Here is an 8,335-nt window from a genome sequence, read left to right on the forward strand (position 1 = left end):
ACCAAAATGTTCATTGCAGCTCTATTTACAATAGCCAGGAGATGGAAGCAACCTAAGTGTCCATCATCGGATGAATGGATAAAGAAGATGTGGCACATATATACAATGGAATATTACTCAGCCATAAAAAGAAACGAAATTGAGTTAGTTGTAGTGAGGTGGATGGACCTAGAGTCTGCCGTACAGAGTGAAGTCAGTCAGAAACAGAAAGACAAATACTGTATGCTACCACATATACATGGAATCTAAGAAAAAATAAATTGTCATGAAGTACCTAGGGGTAAGATGGGAATAAAGACACATACCTACTAGAGAATGGACTTAGGATACGGGGAGGGGGAAGGGTACGTTGTGACAAAGTGAGAGAGTGGCATGGACATATATACACTACCAAATGTAAAATAGATAGCCAGTGGGAAGCAGCTGCATAGCACAGGGAGATCAGCTCGGTGCCTTGTGACCCCCTGGAGGGGTGGGATAGGGAGTGTGGGATGGAGGGAGACGTAAGAGGGAAGAGATATGGGAAAATGTGTATGTGTATGACTGATTCACTGTGTTGTAGAGCAGAAACTAACACACAATTGTAAAGCAATTATGCGCCAATAAAAATGTTAAAAAAAAATCTTCCAACAAACAAAAGTCCAGGACCAGATGGCTTCACAGGTGAATTCTATCAAACATTTAGAGAAGAACTAACACCTATCCTTCTCAAACTCTTCCAAACAATTGCAGAAGAAGGAACACTCCCAAACTCATTCTATGAGGCCACCCTCACCCTGATACCAAAACCAAAGATACTACAATAAACGAAAATTAGAGACCAATATCACTGATCAATATAGATGCAAAAATCCTCAACAAAATACTAGCAAACAGAATCCAACAACACATTAAAAGGATCATACCCCACGATCAAGTGGGATTTACCCCAGGGATGCAAGTATTCTTCAATATATGCAAATCAATGTGATACACCGTATTAACAAATTAAAGAGTGAAAACCATATGATCATCTCAATAGATGCAGAAAAAGCTTTTGACAAAATTCAACACCGATTTATCATAAAAACTCTCCAGAAAGGGGGCATAGAGGCAACCTACCTCAACATAATAAAGGCCATATAGGAGAAACCCACAGCCAACATCATTCTCAATGGTGAAAAACTGAAAGCATTTCCTCTAAGATCAGAAAGGAGACAAGGATGTCCACTCTCACCACTATTATTCAACATAGTTTTGGAAGTCCTATCCATGGCAATCAGAGAAGAAAAAGCAATAAAAGAAATACAGATTGGAAAAGAAGAAGTAAAACTGTCACTGTTTGCAGCTGACATGATACTATACATAGAGAATACTAAAAATGCCACCAGAAAACTAGAGCTAATCAATGAATTTGATAAAGTTGCAGGATACAAAATTAATGCACAGAAATCTCTTGCATTCCTATACACTAATGGTGAAAAATCTAGAGAAATTATGGAAACACTCCCATTTACCATTGCAACAATAAGAATAAAATACCTAGGAATAAATCTATCTAGGGAGACAAAAGACCTGTATGCAGAAAACTATAAGACACTGATGAAAGAAATTTAAGATGATACCAACCGATGGAGAGATACACCATGTTCTTGGATTGGAAGAATCAATATTGTGAAAATAACAATAGTACCCAAAGCAATCTACAGATTCATTGCAATCCCTATCAAATATACCAATGGCATTTTTTTACAGAACTAGAACAAATCAACTTAAAATTTGTATGGAGACACAAAAGACCCCAAATCGCCAAAGTACTCTTGAGGGAAAAAAAATGGAGCCGGAGGAATCAGACTCCTTGACTTCAGACTATACTACAAAGGTATAGTAATCAAGATGATATGGAACTGGCACAAAAACAGAAACATAGATCAATGCAACAAGATAGAAAGCCTCTAGATAGAAAGCCCAGAGATAAACCCACGCACCCACGGTCAACTAATCTATGACAAAGTAGGCAAAGATATACAATGGAGAAAAGACAGTCTCTTCAATAAGTGCTGCTGGGAAAACTGGACAGCTACATGTAAAAGAATGAAATTAGAACACTCCATAACACCATATACAAAAATAAACTCAAAATGGATTCGAGACCTAAATGTAACACCAGACACTATAAAACTCTTAGAAGGAAACATAGGAAGAACACTCTTTGACATAAATCACAGCAATATCTTTTTTGGTCCACCTGCTAGAGTAATGGAAATAAAACCAAAAATAAACAAATGGGACCTAATGAAATTTCAAAGCTTTTTCACAGCAAAGGAAACCATAAAGAAGACGAAAAGACAACTCTCAGAATGGGAGAAAATGTTTGCAAATGAATCAACGGATAAAGGATTCATCTCCAAAATATGTAAACAGCTCATGCAGCTCAATATTAAAGAAACAAACATCCGAATCCAAAAATGGGCAGAAGACCTAAATAGACATTTCTCCAAGAAGACATACAGATGGCCAGAAGCACATGAAAAGCTGCTCAACATCACTAATTATTAGAGAAATGCAAATCAAAACTACAATGAGGTATCACCTCACACCAGTTAGAATGGGCATCATCAGAAAATCTACAAACAACAAATGCTTGAGAGGGTGTGGAGAAAAGGGAACCCTCTTGCACTGTTGGTGGGAATGTAAATTGATACAGCCCCTATGGAGAACAGTATGGAGGTTCCTTAAAAAACTAAAAATAGAATTACCATATGATCCAGCAATCCCACCACTCGTCATACACCCAGAGAAAACCATAATTCAAAAAGCACATGCACCCCAATGTTCATGGCAGCACTATTTACAATAGTCAGGTCATGGAAGCAACCTAAATGCCCATCGACAGACGAATGGATAAAGAAGATGTGGTACATATATACAATGGAATATTACTCAGCCAAGAAAGGAACGAAACTGAGTCATTTGTTGAGACATGGATGGATCTAGAGACTGTCATACAGAGTGAAGTAAGTCAGAAAGAAAAAAACAAATATCGTATATTAACGCATGTATGTGGAACCTAGAAAAATGGTACAGATGACTGGTTTGCAGGGCAGAAGTTGAGACACAGATGTAGAGAACAAACGTATGGACACCAAATGGGGAAAACCATGGTGGGGTGGGGATGGTGATGTGCTGAATTGGGCAATTGGGATTGACATGTATACACTGATGTGTATAAAATTGATCACTAATAAGAACCTGCAGTATAAAAAAACAAACAACAACAACAACAAAAAAAAAACAAGAGCTGGTTCTTTGAAAAGATAAATTAAACTGAGAAACCTCAGGCCTGGTTCACCAAGAAGAAAAGAGAACGCACCCAAATAAACAAAATAAGAAATGAAAAAGGAGAAATATCAACTGATACCACAGAAATACACAAAGCCATAAAAGAATACTATGAACAATTATATGCCAACCAATTCAACAACCTAGAAGAAATGGACAACTTTCTAGAAACATACTGTGCACCAAAACTGAATCAAGAAGAAATAATTTGAACAGACTGATCACTAGAGTGAAATAGAATCTGTAATAAAACAAACAAACAACAACAAAAAAAACAACTCCCTACAAAAAATGTCTAGGACCAGATGGCTTCAGAGGCAACTTCTACCAACATACAACGAAGAATTTTACTGATCCTTCTCAAACTCTTCCAAAAGTTTGAAGAGGGAACACTCCCAAAGACGTTCTATGAAGCTGCCATCACGTTGATACCAAAACCAGATAAAGATACCACCAAAAAAGAAAATTATAGGCCAGTATTTTTGATTAATATAGATGCAAAAATTCTTAACAAAATACTAGCAAACCAAGTCCAACATCACACAAAAAACATCATACACCACAACCAATTGGGATTCTTCACAAGGATGGTTCAACGTATGCAAATCAATGTGATACACCATATCAACAAAAGAAAGGAAAAAACTCACATGATTATCTCGATAGATGCAGAAAAAGCATTTGACAAAATTCAACAGCGATTAATGATAAAAACTCTTACCAAAGTGGGTATAGAGGAAACACATCTCAACATAGTAAAAGCTATTTATGACAACCCACAGCCAATATAATACTCAACAGTGAAAAGCTGAAAGCCTTCCCACTAATATCTGGCACAAGGCAAGGATGCCCACTCTCAATTTCTATTCAACATAGTATTGGAAGTCCTAGCCACAGAAATCAGGCAAGAAAAAGAAATAAAATGTTTCCAAATTGGAAGGGAAGAGGTAAAATTGTCTCTATATGCAGATGACATGATACTGTATACAGAAAATCCTAAAGACTGGCACACAAAAACTACTAGAACTGATAAATGAATTTAGCAAGGTAGCAGAATACAAGGTTAACATACAGAAATTGGTTGCATTTCTTTACTCTAACAATGCAATAGCAGAAAGTAAAAAAAAAAAAAAAAAAAAAAAGTATTTTTTAATAAAGCACCCCAGAAAAAAAAATTAGGAATAAACCTGATCAAGACGGTGAAAGACTTATATGCTGAGAACTACAAAACATTAACTAAAGAAACTAAAGATGATTTAAACAAATGGAAAGATATCCCATGCTCTTGGATTAGAAGAAATAAAATTGTTAAAATGACCATACTACCCAAAGCAATACACAGATTTAATGCAATCCCTATCAAAATACCCATGACATTTTTCACAGAACTAAAACAAATAATCCTAAAATTTATATGGAATCATAAAAGACCCAGAATTGCCAAAGCAATCCTGAGGAAAAAGAACAAAGCAGGAGGCATAGCGCTCCCAGACTTCAGACAATACTACAAAGCTACAGTAATCAAAGCAGTGTGGTATTGGCACACAAAAAAAGACATATGGATCAATGCAACAGAACAGAGAGCCCAGAAATAAACCCACACAACTATGGTCAATTAATATTAGACAAAGGACTCAAGAATATAAAATGGGAAAAGACAGTCTGTTTTGCAAGTGGTGCTGGGGAAGTTGGACAGCTGCATGTAAATCAGTGAAGAACATGCCTTCACACCATGCACAAAAATAAACTCAAAATGGCTAAAAGACTTAAATATAAGACAAGACACCATAAAGCTAGAAGAGATCATAAGGAAAACATTCTCTGACATAAGTCGTACTAATTGTTTCTTAGGTCAGTCTCCCAAGGCAATAGAAATAAAAGCAAAAGTAAGCAAATGAGGCCTAATCAAACTTACAAGCTTTTGCACAGCAAAGGAAACCATTTATAAAACTGAAAAGACCTACAGAATGGGAAAAATATTTGTAAATGATGCAACAGACCAGGGCTTAATTTCTAAAATATACAAACATCTCATACAACTCAACAACAAAAAACCAAATAATCCAATAAAAAAAATGGGCAGAAGACTTAAATAGACATTTCTCCAAAGAAGACATACAGATGGCCAATAGGCACATGAAAAGATGCCCAACTAATTATTAAAGAAATGCAAATCAAAACTACAATGAAGGGGACTTCCCTGGTGGTCTAGTGGCTAAGACTCTGCACTCCCAATGCAGGGGGCCTGGGTTTGATCCCTGGTCAGGGAGCTAGATCCCACATGCCACAACTAAAAGATCCCATGTGCCACAACTGAGACCCAGTGCAGCCAAATAAATAAATTAAATAAATATTAAAAAAAAAAAAAAACTAGGATGAGGTAACACCTCACACTGGTCAGAATGGCCATCATTAAAAAGTCTACAAATAACAAATGCTGGAGAGGGTGTGGAGAAAAGGGAACACTCTGACACATCCTTTATTGATAGCCCCTCAATATATGTGGGAATGTATATATGTGGGAATGTAAATTGATAGAGCCACAATGGAGAATAGTATGAAGGTTCCTTAAAAAACTAAAAAATAAGCTACCATATGATCTAGCAATCCCACTCCTGGGCATATGTTCAGAGAAAATCATAATTTGAAAACATACATGCACCCCAATGTTCATTGCAGCACTGTTTACAATAGCCAAGACATGGAAGCAACCTAAATGTCCATTGACAGAGGAATGGAGAAAGTAGATGTGGTACATATACACAATGGAATACTACTCAGCCGTAAAAAAGAATGAAATAGTGCCCTTTGCAGCAACATGGATGGACCTCGAGATTACCACACTAAGTGAAGAAAGTCAGACAAAGACAAATATTGTATGATTATCACTTATATGTGGAATCTAAAAAAAGATACAGATGAACTTATTTACAAGACAGAAACAGACTCACAGACTTAGAATACAAACTTTTGGTTACTAAAGGGGAAAGGTGGGGGGAAGGATAAATTAGGAATTTGGAATTAACATATTCACATTACTATATATAAAATACATAATCAACAAGGATCTACCATATAGCACAGGGAGTTCTACGCAATACTCTGTAATAACCTATATGGGAAAAGAATCTGAAAAATAGATATATGTATAACTGAATCACTTTGCTTTACACCTGAAACTAACACAACATTGTAAATCAAATATACTCCAATATAAAATAAAAATTTAAAAAAATATATAACAGCAATTACTGCCAAGGTAAAAAAAGAAGGGAAGAAAAAAAAATCCTACAAAAAGTAGAGCCCAGACTGCTGCAATGAAGAACAAAAATTCTATGAATGGATCAGAAGTTGTAATAGAGGTATAATTTATAATTCTTCACTTTCTTTTCCAAATGCACACATTTTAACTCTTGAAAAAATGTCACTATAGACTTTTTATTGATGTAGATCATTTATTCCAAGCCCTTCAGGTTGCCTCCAAGAAGGTACCAAAATTTGGGCATTTTGGAAATGTGATAAGACCAGTAGTAAATATATAAACGTGAGTTGATTGCCACAAGTGTTGTGCTACAAGATGAGTTTCTAAATTTTATTAGGTTCTTCCCTGTATTTTTCTTTTATGCATATGTAACAGAGCCTATGAGACAGGCCTTTTCCTAGCAGCAAAGGAGTCTGGAGTGAGTTTATGGAATCCTCTTTGAGCATGCTCACCTGTTAATGTGAGAAGGGTTTCTCTAAAGATGTTGGCTGCAGAGAGAGAGAAAGAATTAGAGGGAGAGAGACAAGCAGAGAGACAGAAAGATCTATAACCTCTCATTTTACAGATGACAAAATGGAGACAAGGACGATCGTTGAAATTCAGGTTTTCTGCTCTGTTAGTGCTCTAGGATCATTGATATTATGATTACCCTTTTTGTTAGTTGTGTATTGGACAGTTCTCATAATATTTCTGTATGAATATGAAAGCAAATGGATCTGGACTTCATAAAATGGGCTAACGTTGACTATTTTCTTTTTAAACATGTTTGCATTGAGAAAATGTATCCTCTAGATGTGAAGAGAGACTTAGAATGAGGAGGTCAGAAATGCAATCTCTTGGGGGAACATCAGTGCACAAAATGCACCATAGGAAACTACTATTCTGATGATGCTTTAGTTAATATGCTGGGGAAGGAGGTCAAAGGGGAAATACTAAATATGCTTTCGTAATTAAGAACATATAAAGATTACTTCAATGTTTTAAAGAATAGTCCATTAGTTAGGAAAAATATTTTCCCCATTTCTACTGGAAAAAAAATTGGAGTTCAAGAAAAGTTCAAATTGTAAAAAGTGAGATATATGACTGATATAAATAGCAATTTTTTAATACAGCACAACTAACTGTATACCAAATAGAAGATATTTTATATCGTATAAATATATATTCATGTCTGTTATTTTTCTATATTTTATTGTTTGCCATCTATATATTGTTATTTTCATAATAGATATAAACATTTTAAAAGTTATTTTGTTATATAAGGGGGCAAAGTTTTTTTAAAAAGTTCATTTATGATTTGACATTGAATGTCAAGGGAAATGCAAGGCATGATACATTGACGCAAAGAGTTTTATTAATCTATTTTTGCCAACGAACTAGTCTGTTTATATGTTATGAACCATAAGAAGTATAGTAACAAATAAAAACAAAAAAGCACAGGGACCTCATAGTTCCCATTCCAAAGTTTCAGCCATGAATCAGGTACAACAATGTAAAACCTACCAGTTACAAAAGAGGTTGGATTCAAACTGGGTTTCTGGCAGATGGGACAAATCAAGGCCACCTGTCTAGATGACTAAACCCTTTTTACTAATGTTTATGGAAAAGGCACTTCTACTTCTATTCGTAGCTTTTGGTGATTTTAGGAACCAAGTGGAACCTTTCTCTTCTTCCGGGGAATGTCCCACTCTTGGAGAAGGACAGGTTTATTTATTTATTTATTTATTTATTTATTTATTTATTTATTTATTT

At 35.4% G+C, this 8,335-nt stretch overlaps 1 pseudogene; it reads left to right on the forward strand.

The window, feature by feature from the left end:
- Positions 1-8,335, forward strand: part of LOC113633266 (histone-lysine N-methyltransferase SETD2 pseudogene) — a 33,787-nt pseudogene that overhangs the window by 24,327 nt on the left and 1,125 nt on the right.

This window comes from Aethalodelphis obliquidens, unplaced genomic scaffold, assembly GCF_003676395.1.
Source record: "Aethalodelphis obliquidens isolate GAN/ISIS:26980383/991018 unplaced genomic scaffold, ASM367639v1 scaffold39, whole genome shotgun sequence".
NCBI lineage: Eukaryota > Metazoa > Chordata > Mammalia > Artiodactyla > Delphinidae > Aethalodelphis > Aethalodelphis obliquidens.